Below are 13947 nucleotides of genomic sequence, written 5' to 3'. Positions count from 1 at the left end.
TGCTATAGCATTTATGATTTTTAACAACAGAAAATGATACAAGTAGAATGACTTTCCCACTAACATTAAATGAGAAAAACCAGTAATTATAAACCTTTTGAGCTCTCACAATCCAAAGAAAGTGAGGAAAAGGGACAGGTATATTCAAGACAAAGTCTTCTAAAACATGTTCTATGCTGACTGCAATTCCTTAAATTGATCTCAAAACAACCATGAGTTTTGAACTAATTATGGAAAACTAAAGAACAGACAAAATGTTACAGTGGCCTGACATCTGCAAACTATGTGAAACTTGTCAACTCGCTTATCTCCTGGAGCCTAATTTATCTCATCTTTTTATCAGGCAGAAGCACCTCACTCCTATCCTTCCAAAAAGAACTATCAGGTTAGAGATGGAGGGAGCATTAGCATATCTCTAGACACCAAATGTGGTGACAGACTAGGTTTGGGAGAGGGCCAATTCTGGAAATAGTGAGGGCAGAATGAAGCAATCAGAGTGTTAGAGAACAAGGCAGACAGATTCTCAGATGTTAAAGGTTATCCCTCACTCAAGGCCACACCCTCAGGACCGCTCTAATAAGAATGCTTCCTAGGACCCTTGCCCTTCCTCGTCATCCCACTCTCTCTCCCTTCTGAAAGTTGGTACAAACTTTGCAATATTACTCAGTCTCTGAGTACGGATGACACAGGGTAGTACCACTCATGTCCTAATCAGGGTAGGATCGGTAATTGCGTGTGCCATCACCTTTCTGGGACTCTCGCTTCTGTGAAGCACTAGGAAGAGGGTGTGGGGCAGAGGGGCGTTCACTCAGGTGGAATTCCTGTTATGGAGCTCCTTCCGCACACAGAATAAGGACAATGTTCCAATGGAAATGGACCAATCATCCACCACCCCGCTCTCCCTCATGGAACTCACTGTCACTGGAAACTGGAAAGGGACCAGAAACTTCACTTGCTGGACAGACGCCACGAAACGCCGCAAATGGCAACTGCCACAGTGAGACTCCATCTGTACACACACCAACATGATTTCTCGGGGATCCTGGCGACATTCACTAAGCAGATGGGTAAACTGACGGCATACAGGTCACCCACAGGATCCCTACGTGTCAGAGCTGGAACGTGGACACCCCCAGCCTGCCGCCATCTTAAACAGATCACCCCATTAGCGGAGCCTCTGGAAACAGACTCTGCACCCCGGGCGGCACACACAAGGCCCGCTTTCTGGCGGTGCACCATCTCCTGACAAAAGTGAGCACTGAAATCAGTATGAGTCACTCCTTCCTCAGCTCGGAACCCGAGTACCCTGCCGCTAGTGACACCCTCCCAGACCCTACCCGGTCCGCGGCACACATCTGCCTGTCACGTCCCCCTGCCTGAGACTCACCAACTTTCCTATTCCCACCAAGTAAGACACCCGTTCTGGCCGCTCCCCAAGACTTCCGGCGGGCTGTGGAGCTCCTCTTGCACCCTCGTACCGATCGTCAAGGACACAAAGCCCAAGCTCGGTGCCAGCAAAGCAGCGTGTGCAGCGCCGCAGCATCCGGAATTTGTCAGAGGAAGATGGTGGGAGTGGGTGGAGCAGCACAAGCGCAGAAGGAACCCAGAGGAGCCTTCCCACAGTCCTGAGCTGGTGATGTCATGGAAGGCGAGACTACATTTCCCACAATCCCTGGCGCCCCTTTGTTAGGAAACAGGGAGAGTGATTTGTGTGTTTCCTGGGGTGGTCAGCCTCAGCTGTGGCTGTCTGGAGACCAGATGTGAAACGGGAGAACTGATCTCTGCCCGTGTGACAACCACATCGAATTCCGGCTGTTTATTAATTCCTGGTTTGAAAAATCCACGTTGGAAAGAACTATGCTATGAGACCTCTGGGTGGAGTTTTTGATAATTGTCACTAGCTTATTTTTTTTTTTTTAAGTTCCGATCTTGATATTGTTTACAGACCCACGTTTACTTATTACAGATGCTTCCTAAATGACTATGTTTAAAATACTTAGCACGAAACTGATACTCCTACGGAAAACTGACTTCTTGCATTTTTAAAAAGATTCTTGATGTTTTTGGCATCGTGAATAAGATGCTGTTTGGACGCCTGCATCCCCTATCAGAGTGCCTGGGTTTGAGTCCTGCCTTTGCTCTTGATTCCAGATTCCTGCTAATATGCACCCTGAAGGCAGTAGGTGATGATTTGGGTACCTGCCTCCCTCGTGGGAGACCCAGATTGAGCTCCTGGCTCTTGCCTTCAGGGGGTCATATCCTATAGCTGGGAAAACTATCCTACTGCTCATCACTAATGAAAATCGGTGGTCAAGTACCTGCGACTTCTGATCATGTTTTGTACGAATTTAATTCATTAATATATTCTTTTTAAAAGGCATACACATAAGATTAATGTCACCTTTCCTCATGATCCCTACCTCTCAACTGAATTTGCTCAGAACGTAGTCCTAGAAAAATGTAATCTGGGCAAGAAGAGAAAATGACAATGTCTAACCACATCATGGATGTTAGACCCCCAACTAGCAGCTGGCAGGAGCGGGAGCCCTAATTTCTTGACTGTACCTGTGTGGAATTAAGTTTCCATTATACTGTGTTGGGAAAGTGGGGGGAGGGGGCAGGTCTGGATTCACGTATCACTGAAATCCTACACTTTTACTGAATCTCAGTGGATTTTTCTCAGAAAATATTTCATTTCCTATATATCCTTGAGACCACCTTTGAGACTAAGTATTTTTGCTTTTTGTTTTGTTTTTAAATAATTTTCAGGGGCAGCAGGTTAAGCAGCTACCTGCATTGCCAGCATCCCTTTATAGATGCCAGTTTGAGTCCCGGCTGCTCCACTTTTGATCAGACTCCCTGCTAATGGCCTGGGAAAACAGCAGAAGATGATCCCTGTGCTTAGGCCCCTGCCATCCACATGGGAGACCAAGATGAAGCTCCTGGCTCTTGACTTAGCTTAGCCTAGCCCCAGCTGTTGCAGCCAGTTGGGGAGCGAACAGAGGATGGAAGATCTCTCTGCCACTTCCTCTCTCTCTGTAACTCCGCTTTTCAAATAAATAAATCTTTAAAAAAAATTTCACCAAGTTTACCGAGATAGGGGTTCATAGAGCTACTCATGCTGTCATGCTAGAAATCTCTCTAGGAGTCATATAACTTTTTTTTTTTTTTTGACAGGCAGAGTGGACAGTGAGAGAGAGAGAGAAAGATCTTTCTTTTGCCGTTGGTTCACCCTCCAATGGCCGCCGCGGCCAGCGCGGTGCAGCCAGTGCATCACACTGATCCGAAGGCAGGAGCCAGGTGCTTCTCCTGGTCTCCCATGGGGTGCAGGGCCCAAGCACTTGGGCCATCCTCCACTGCCCTCCCGGGCCACAGCAGAGAGCTGGCCTGGAAGAGGGGCAACCGGGACAGAATCCGGCGCCCCGACCGGGACTAGAACCCGGTGTGCCGGCACTGCAAGGCGGAGGATTAGCCTATTGAGCCACGGCGCCAGCCGGAGTCATATAACTTTAATGCTTGTATGTGCAATGGCTTATGAATAATTGCTACATAGCTAGCCAAAAAATTAAACACATCAGTTGTTGGTATCCTGTGATAGTTAGTCATATGTTTTGTTAGCTTTACAGATACTAAGATGACCTGTGTCATTATCATTTAAATCCTATAATTGGCATTCCCTTTGGTAAAAAAAATTGTAAGATTTGATAATAATTTTTTAAGTGCTGGATATTATAAAAGGTTATCAGGGAGCTGGAAAACCCAAAATGATTTACTCTGTTGTTACTTTAGTAGATAATGTTGAGAAGATAAAATAAGCATTAAATGAAAATTTCACTACAATAATAGTAGGCTTATGGCTTGAGAATATACATCACATCATCCTAACTACTAGTTTTGAGTAACATTAACTTAAAATTTGAAAAAATCTTTATGAAAATATTCCTCATGTTGACTGATCTGTACTCATATAAGGTGAGTTTTTTTTTTAATTTTGTTTCTAATAATCCTGTATTCATCATTTAGGGACAATAAATAGTGGACATCATACACACTCCTATGTAAATTCAGAATTTGTTTCAAAATACTACTTTGAAATTTAGAAATCACCCTTTCTACTTCTCATTATTTTGATTATTTCCTAATATACTACCTTATGGATTATTGTGTTAATTTTACCTGTATACTACCATCATAGTTTTCCATTCTGGCTCTTGTATGTATATACAGGTGCTTGTGTTTGTATGTATGTGTGTGTGTGTGTGAGCATGCATGTAAATGTGTGCATGCATATTCCCATGTAGAAAAGAATATTGAAAACAGTACTATGAGGACTCCTAACTCGCATTTCAAAAATGAAGGCTTTGCCTAACATGGCTGCCTATAAGGAGAGCAGTAAGCCCCTTTCCCATGCTGTGGACAGAATTGCGTCTCCCAAAAATTTGTATGTTGAAGGTCTAACCACCGACATAACTGTATTTGGGGGATAAGGCCTTTTAGGAGGTGATTAGATCAGAGGATATCCTACGTCCACTGACAGAGGAAACACCATGTCAGAACACAGCAAGATAGTAGCTGTCTAGAAGCCAGGGAGAGTGGTTTCAGGAGGAACCAAACTTGCTAACACCTTGATCTTGGACTTCTTTTTTTTATTTATTTTTTTATTTATTTATTTATTTATTTATTTTTTATTTTTGACAGGCAGAGTGGACAGTGAGAGAGAGACAGAGAGAAAGGTCTTCCTTTGCCGCTGGTTCACCCTCCAATGGCCGCCGCGGCCGGTGCGCTGCGGCCAGCGCATCGTGCTGATCTGAAGCCAGGAGCCAGTGCTTTTCCTGGTTTCCCATGCGGGTGCAAGGCCCAAGGACTTGGGCCATCCTCCACTGCACTCCCTGGCCACAGCAGAGAGCTGGCCTGGAAGAGGGGCAACCGGGACAGAATTCGGCGCCCCGACCAGGACTAGAACCTGGTGTGCCGGTGCCGCAAGGTGGAGGATTAGCCTATTGAGCCATGGCGCCGGCCGATCTTGGACTTCTAACCTCTAGAACTATGAGCAATACATTTCTGTGATTTAAGCCATCCATCAGTTGTACTTTGTTATGGCAAACCTGGTGAATTAATGTGCCCCATCTCTGCCTCATTTTCCTGTAGCATATGACACTTGCACTCATTTGAACACTTAGAAGTTAATCTAACAAAGAAATTAAAAACTATGGTTTCTTGGGGATAAAACTCTAAAACAGAAAAAGAGAGAAAAAAGGAAATAAAGATAAGGAATAAAATGGAAAACTTCCACACAAGAACCTAGATATGGGAGGAGGAAAATAAGAAAATGAATGGATTATATACATATGTATGCATAATTTTATCCAACTGGAAATCTAAAATTCACTTTAAAATTATATAATGAAAATGATTACAGTGGCACTGATCAGCTTGTGTGTTTCTACTGTAAACACTTTTGTTTTTCTAACTAAAATCTAAATTAACATTAATATCCACTGAAATGGACCATTTATGAAGCTTTGTAATCAACAATGTGTGTCAAATCACAATACCTGGGGATCCCTGAAATTTATACTCTCAGGAAAGTTACTAAATGTAACGTAGAAGAAAATGTATTTCCTATACCTCACTTTAACTATAATTTATGTATTTGCTATACCTTACCTTAACTATAATTTTGCCAAATTACCCATAATCATGAGAATCCTAAAAATAGAGAAGAACTGCTCCAACAATGAGAAGTAAATTAAAATTAAATTGGTTTTAGGCAGTTACAGATCAGCTGATTAAATTGGGATTTGACAGACCCTTAACTAAAGTAATTAATATGGTCCAATGTAAGTTAAAATAAGGCCTCCAACAATTGAAACGTGTTATATTGGCCCCAATTAACAAAGGAGCGATTATTGCCACTCCTCCTACTTTGGCAGCCCAATTTTGCCTGTACTTAAAGATGGAAATAAGCTGTACCTGATGTTGGATCCGACATTCTTACAGCTGTATGCCATCCATTGCATCTTTTTTTAAAAGATTTATTTATTTATTAAATATTTTATTTATTTATTTGAGAGGTAGTGTTACAGTGAGAGGGAGAGACAGAGAGAAAGGCCTTCTATCCAATGGTTCACTCCCCAATTGGCCAGAGCTGAGCCAACCTGAAGCCAGAAGCTTCTTCTGGGTCTCCCACGTGGGTGCAGGGGCCCAAGCACTTGGTCCATCCTCTACTGCTTTCCCAGGCCACAGTAGAGAGCTAGATCAGAAGAGAAGAAGCTAGGACTTGAACCAGAGCACATATGGGATGCCAGTGCCACAGGCAGAGGATTAACATACTGCATCACAGTGCAGACCCCAAGATTTACTGGTTTTTTATTTGAAAAGCAGAGTTACAGAGAGGCAGAGGAAGACACAGGGAGAGAGAGGTCTTCCATCTGCTGGTTCACTCCCCAAATGGCCTCAATGGCTGGAGCTGAGATGATCCAAAGCCAGGAGCCAGGAGTTCTTCTATGTCTCCCACTTGGGTGCAGGGGCCTAGGGTACACCTTGGGTATCTCAACAGCTTTGCCATCTATTAGGCACTCTGCAAAGATTTGAACTGCACCTACCTTTCACCAGGGGCATACATATGATGTCACAATGATGATATCCATGCTCACGAAGAAGATACAAGCATAATAGCTATGCTTTAGAATTGGGTGTCATTATTTTAAAATTTTGATTAATCTTATTGGACTTATTTTAGAAATGAGCCCACCTTCTGGCACTATGGCGTAGTGGGTAAAGCCACTGCCTGCAGTGTCAGCATCCCATATGAGCACTGGTTCCAGTCCTGGTTTCTCCTCTTCTGGTCCAGCTCTCTGCTGTGGCCTGGGAAGGCAGTGGAGGATGGCTCAGGTGCTTGGCTCCCTTCACCCGTGTGGGAGACCAAGGGGAGGCACCTGGCTCCTGGCTTCAGGTCAGCACAGCTCCGGCCATTGCAGCCACTTAGGGAGTGAACCAACGGCAAAGGAAGACCTCTCTCTGCTTCTCTCTCTCTCACACTGTCTGTGGCTCTGCCTGACAAGTAAATAAATAAAATATTTTTAAAAATGCTCCAGAGTCTGCCAAATCAATAGGCATGGGCCTTGTGCCCCCCAGAGACTTGTTTACTGTAGGGGCTTCAGCAACCTTTCATGCCTCCTGGATTCTCTTGGACCATCTTTGATGGTCATGAATTCTCAAAGGCTGTGATGCAAAAAACTTTCCCTCTTGGCCCCAAGCTATACACTGACAAAATACCTACTGTGATCTGGGAATAACAGGTTCCTACAGACCCTGAGCCTATGACTCTCAATATTCAGCTTCCTGTCATGTTTTTGGTCATGGAAGCAGTGCACCACAAGTTCAGCGTGGCTACTGAGGCCTACTTAATATAGGATGGAGCTAATCCTGGGCCTATTTGCATATTCCACCTTCCAGAAGAGATGGTCTCTCTTATCTCCTACCAGATCCCAGGGTACTGGAGAAGGTCTCCCCTCCAACACTGAACAACAAAAAGTCATTCAACTGCAGCTGCACACTATTCTGTTGACCGTTGATTTCCAGAGGTCCAAGTCTTACAAGTAAGACATTGCTTCAACCAAATCATGTCGCCCACGCTGCTATCAACTTTGGCTAATACATGCCCTGCAACCCAAAGATTTTGCAGCCAAATTAACAACTGAGCCAAAGAGCCATCTTAATTTGCTAAATGACAGAATCAGACTACAGTATAATCCTGTAGTTCCAACATTAGCTGAAGATATTTTTATTGGCAAACAACCTGACACCCTATTAACAACATATGCTCAAATAAGGTGATATTATTTAAAATCTTTTTACAATAGAATCAACATCCTTTTCAAAACCCATCCGGAAAACACCTTGCAGAGTTAGACACTGTTAGATTTCTCCTACTCTGACTGGGGCTTTAACTGTGCCAGTTGGGTTCTGGAGCTTTAGTTCATGATGACAGTATCACAGACACCAATATTATCTTTGTTGCCTGTGCACCCTCAAAGACTGCTGATTAAAAATCTGTCTTCCAGGACTAATATTGCCTTCATATTACACAGAGTTCATGATTGTAGGATCCTCTTTTTCACTCTGCAAGTACATACAGTCACTGCAAAAACATTCACTCTACACACATATGTCTAAAAGAGAAATCTGTTAGAGGATACTATTATCCCTGCCATTCTAAATATTAATGGAGATTATTACTTTCATCAAGAGGCAACTGTCTCATATCAGTAAATGTTTCCACTCCCTGGGGAGAGGACAACCCACACCCTGTTACTCTTCTACTCTCCCACTGTAGCATTCCACCAAAAACTCACACCCAAAGCCTCTAGCCACAACCACATCTTTCCATTCTCTTATGAATTGAATATGAGGATGCTTCAAAAATTTAATGAGGAATCTAATTAAAAGGTACATTTATTTTGTTGTAAAATTTTTTTAAATCCATGCATGAAGGATCTACAAGAAGTTCGTGGAAAGCTACATATTGGGAAAAAACTATGTCTTGATTTCAAAAACAGCTTCCATCAAAATAAACATGTTGAAGAGCTAATCCCACAGTGTTAGAATGGAGATGAGACATTAAAGTGGGTTATTAGGGTAGAGCTCTCTTGGAAAAATTAGATGACTTATAGGAAATAAAGAGTCCATTGCATGCACACCCTGTGGAAAGACTACCTAAGGATATGATAACAATATATAATGTATAAGACAAAAAGAGAACCAATCCCAAAACCAAATCAGCAAGCATCTTAATATTGAACTCTCCAGATTCCAGAACAATGATAAATTTATTTTGCTCAATCTACCTAGCCTGTGGCATGTGTATGGTAGTTCAAGTAGGATAAGGCATATTATAGAACCAAAAGTGCAGTGTTATTCTATCAAATACTTAAATACATGGCAGTGGTTTTGCAACTGGTTAATGGATAGAGGCTGGAATAATTTAACAGTGCACACTAGAAATAAGGATGATTTTTGTGAGGTTTCAGATATAAATGAGGATGTTATTGGAAACTTGAGGAAAGCAATCCTTATTATAAAGGAATTTGATTCTGGTATTTGTGGAATAGTAAACTTATGTGTAATAGAATTATGTATTTAATTGAAGAGATTTCTAAGCAGAGCATTGTAGAAATAACTTGGCTCTAACTATTTATAGTAAAATGAAAAATGAGATCAATGACTTGATGGAGTAATTTAAAACAAAAAGCAAGAATTAAAAGATACGGCAAAATCTTGACCTGTTCACATTCCTCCAAAAATGAGAATGCATGTTCAGAAAAAAAAATATGAAGATTGTGGTTAGACTATCAAAGGGCTTATGCTTTTATAGGAAGAGAAAAGTTGTCTCTTTGAAGTGAGAGGATGAGAGAAAAGGAGGAAATCAAGGAATGATACCAGCCTTCTTAGATTCCATTCGATAGGATCAGAGAGCTATTAGGGTGTGAATGTGTGCCATCCTTTAATAAAAGGAAGGAAGACCCTGAAGGTCTTCAGAGATCATGAGGGCCACCATCTCACTTTCAACAAGCCAGATGGCTTCTGACCAAAACTTTGGCAAAAGGACTGACCTTAACTGTGAAGGAGAAGCCATCAGACATATGGGGCAAATCCACACTCAGCCTTGGTAAGCAAAACCCATACCTACGAACCCATGAAGGTGAGTTTCTGACCTAGAGCTTCAGGGATGCAGCTGCCACTCCAGGTGATCTGGAAGTCAGAGTATCCAACCAAAGGAGATTATCATACAACCTTAAGAGCTGATGTGGCTTGCCTTGTTAGGCTTTGGAATTTATCAGGACCCCTCAACCTTTTTTCCTTTCCTATTTCTCCATTTGAAATGGGATATCTAGCCCATGCCTCTCTAATTACCGTATTTTGGAAGTACATAACTTTTCTGGTTGCACAGGTTCACACATGGAAAGGAGTTTTGCCTCAGGATGCACTGTACCTGGTTTCACATATCTGATTTAGATGAAACTGGTTGTAAATTTTATAGTTAAATATGGAATAAGAATTTTAGTACTAGTCAAATAAAATGATTTTCCATGAAAGACAAACATGAATTTGGGAGAGCCACAGTTGGAGTGTTCCGGAATAAATGTTTATATCTTTCCAAAATCATATGTTGATACCTTAATCCCCAATGTGATGACATTTGGGGAAGGAGACTCTGGTAGATAATTAGGGTTAGATTAGGTCATGAGGGTGAGGCCCTTCTGTGGGGATTACTAGAAGAGGAAAACATATCCTTCTCTCTCCAGTCATTAAAGAAAGTCTATGTGAGAACATAGGAAGAAAGTGGCCACCTACAAGACAGGAAGAGAGCCTGTAGCAGGTGCCAAATCTGCCAGCACGTTGATCTTGTTCCAAATCTCTAGAACTGTGAGAAATACATTTCTGTTGCTTAAGCAACCCAGTCTAGGGTATCTGGTCATGGAAACCTGAGAGAAGATCAAGAGAGTTTTCTTATGCATAAATACTCCTAATCTTTATCTGTGTGTGTTTGCATGTGTGTGTGTATGTATATATATATATACATATATATACATATATATACGTATATATATGAGATTATCATATATATATATATATATATATATATGGCTATACAGGCCAGAACGTTTTCCTTCCTGAACAGCACAACAGACGCCATCCACAACTACATCCCATAATGGACTCTCACATTATAAACCACTGTATATGAACCAAGGGATTTCTGAATTCACAACCTGTGTTATTTCAGTGTGGATTTTTTAATTAACAGCCTGTGTTACTCAGTATTGTCAATTGCAAATAACAAAATACATTCCAATTAACTGTAAAATAAGGGATTTGTTGAGGCATTAGTTATCAGAGACACTGGAAAAGCAAGAAAGACTATCTCAGTCTAACTTTTTAAAAAGTATATTTATTTACTTATTCATTCATTCATTCATTCAAGGCAGAGTAACAGAGATTTCCCATCTACTGTTCACTGTTTCATATGACCACAACAACCAAGTGTGTACCAGGCTGCAGCCAAGAACCCAAAACTCCACCTAGGTCTCCCGGGCAGGTGACAGGAGCGAAAACAGTTGTGCCATCCTCCACTGCTTTCTCAGGCACATTAGCAGAAAGCTGGACTGGAAGTAAAGCAGCTGGGGCTTGAACCAGTGCTCTGATATAAGATGCAGGCATCGTAGGGTAACCTCTGTCTAGTTTTAAGAAATGGAGCCCAAAGGCACACCACAGAGTTCACGTTCCAAGGAAGTTGATCTGTGTCCAAGGGAGGCATAAAATCCCCCCAGAACATAACAGGGATAGCCATGTAAGGTAACCAGTCACCACAATGGAGGAAGAAAGTGTTGTAGTAACCCACCACCCAGGACAGAATACCTGGGAGAGCCTGAACAAGAAGACTTGACCTACCTGAGATGCTGAGGATGGAGATCAGGGGGTAACATGAGTACAGTGGATCACCACCCCTCCAAGTTCACAGCTACCAGCAGCAACTCTCACCCTATAGCACATGGTGTATGAGAAAAGTATGGCTTGGGAACAATTTGTGTTAATGCCTTAAGTGTAAGGCACTGTTCTGATTCACTGATACACTTAATCTTCACAATCATTTGAAGTCATTGCAGTTACTATCCCCTTCACAAGATTACCTTGCCTGACTTCTAGAGTAAATGTCAGAGCTGGGATTTGAATGCAGGCAGTCTGGCTTCAGAGATCATCTTTTTATAACCATTGTACTATGCCTTTCAATGTCCATTCACTTGTGTATACAGCAGGCCACTAGAGAATTTTTAAAGCTCCACAAGGCTCTCAGACACAGGATATGAAACAGACTTTTTGAGTTTAGCAACTGTCCTAGGCCTAGGTCATAAGAGGAAGAACAAGGTCTGGGAACCATGAAAACACACTTGTGCCTGCAACAAGGGAGGCAATAAGAGTTCCCAAAAATCAGAAACCTCCAGCATTGACCCAGGGAACATAAACTGAAATCAGAAACCATATATGAGGCCAGCACCGCGGTTCACTAGGCTAATCCTCCACCTGTGCCGCTAGCACCCCAGGTTCTAGTCCCAGTTGGGGTACCGGATTCTGTCCCGGTTGCTCCTCTTCTAGTCCAGCTCTCTGCTGTGGCTCGGGAGCGCAGTGGAAGATGGCCTAAGTGCTTGGGCCTGCACCCACATGGGAGACCAGGAGGAAGCACCTGGCTCCTGGCTTTGGATCGGCATAGCTCTGGCCGTAGCGACCCTTTGGGGGGTGAACCAATGGAAAAAGGAAGACCTTTCTCTCTGTTTCTCTCTCTCTCACTGTCTAACTCTGCCTGTCAAAAAAAAAAAAAAAAAAAAAAAAAAAAAGAAACCATATATGAATAACTGGCTTCTCATCAGAAACAATAAAAATGCCCCAAAAGAAAATTTACAACCCCCAATTTGATATTCAACAAAATATCCTGTGAAATAAAGACATTTTCAGATAAACAAAAAGTGATCATCTACAGACATGCACTACCAGAATGCTAAAGAAAATTCACCAGGCTAAAAGAAAATGACACTATATGTTAGTTTGAAAAAAGTGTACAAGAAAGAATCACAATAAATATGTGGGTAAATATAAAGGACTATATACCTTTTTATTCTCAACTTTTTAAAGAAGACATGATTATTTAAAGCAATAATTATCCTATCATGGGAAAGAATCATAACATATACTGATTGAATACATAAACACACACACATATATATATCTGCATATAAACAATGGTACAAAAGATAGGGGTTATAAATGGAACTATTCTATTGAAAAACTAGTTATTGCACATGAAGCAGTATAATATTACTCCAAGTGTATTGTGATAAAAATTCATATTGCAGATCCTCAGAGAAATTAGTCTGAAATTAACTCATACAACTGTATGATGTCAACCAAATATAATTAATGTAACAAAGTAGTATATTTGCTTGCTAGGGCTGCTATAACAAATACCACAGACCAGGTGCCTGAAACAACAGAAAATTCATTTTGACTGAAAATCCAAGAAAAAAACTGCTTTCAGGGTTGGTTTCTCCTGAGCCCCTTCTCTCTGGTTAGAAGATGGCTAGCTTCTCACCATGTCCTCAAATGGCCACAGCCTGTTCTGTGTGTACACCCAACCCTGGTGTCTCTTTCACAAAGAAATCAGACTGGATTAGAGTCCACCCACAGAACTTCAGTTAACTTTGGTTACTCACTAAAAGGTCTTATTTCCAAATGAAGTTACTTGAGGTTGAATTTTCACATTTGTATCTGGGGACAGGTAGAAGGATACAATTCAGTCTATAATATAGAGCTAAAAAAACCAATAAGTACCAACATGGGATATTAAATATATTTGGTTGACCAAAAGGGAAGTAGTAAAGAAGAAACAGAATAAATCAATTTCAATAATATGAATAATTAGTTTAAATGTAAATGCACTAAATATTTAAGGCAGAGATTATCAGACTTGATTAAAAACATGATACTTCAATAATGCTATTCAAAAGTGCCAGGTTATAAATATAAAGACATAAACACATGAAGTACAATGGAAATATTACTACTAGACAAACTAGACTTTAAAAAATATTACTAGAGACAATATGTTATTTTTTCCTAATAATAAAAGGATCGTCTAGTAGGATAAAATAACAGTTATAAATGTATGTTACTAAAAGGATAACCTCAAACTACCTAAAACGAAAACAGCAGAACTAAAGGTAAAATTTGTGTTTTTTTTTTAAAATTTTTCTTTATTATTTACTTGACAGATAGACAGTAAGAGAGACAGAGAGAAAGGTCTTCCTTCCATTGGTTCACCCCCCAAATGGCTGCTACGGCCGGAGCTAGGCTGATCCAAAGCCAGGAGCCAGGTGCTTCCTCCTGGTCTTC

General features: G+C 41.3%; 1 protein-coding gene across 2 annotated transcripts in view; it reads right to left on the bottom strand.

The window, feature by feature from the left end:
* The window catches only part of LOC100351380 (zinc finger protein 717), a 69652-nt gene that overhangs the window by 42030 nt on the left and 13675 nt on the right, over positions 1–13947 (bottom strand). The window contains exon 1 of one of the 2 annotated variants that reach the window (XM_008252432.4): positions 1388–1710. The exons of the other annotated variant lie outside the window; for it this stretch is intronic. The gene's annotated coding sequence lies outside the window, so the exon portion shown is untranslated. Of the gene's footprint in view, positions 1–1387; positions 1711–13947 lie in introns of those variants that run through there. 2 annotated transcript variants of the gene reach the window in all.

The sequence above is a fragment of the Oryctolagus cuniculus genome, chromosome 6, assembly GCF_964237555.1.
Source record: "Oryctolagus cuniculus chromosome 6, mOryCun1.1, whole genome shotgun sequence".
Classification (NCBI taxonomy): domain Eukaryota; kingdom Metazoa; phylum Chordata; class Mammalia; order Lagomorpha; family Leporidae; genus Oryctolagus; species Oryctolagus cuniculus.
This window is presented reverse-complemented; position numbering and strand designations above follow the sequence as displayed.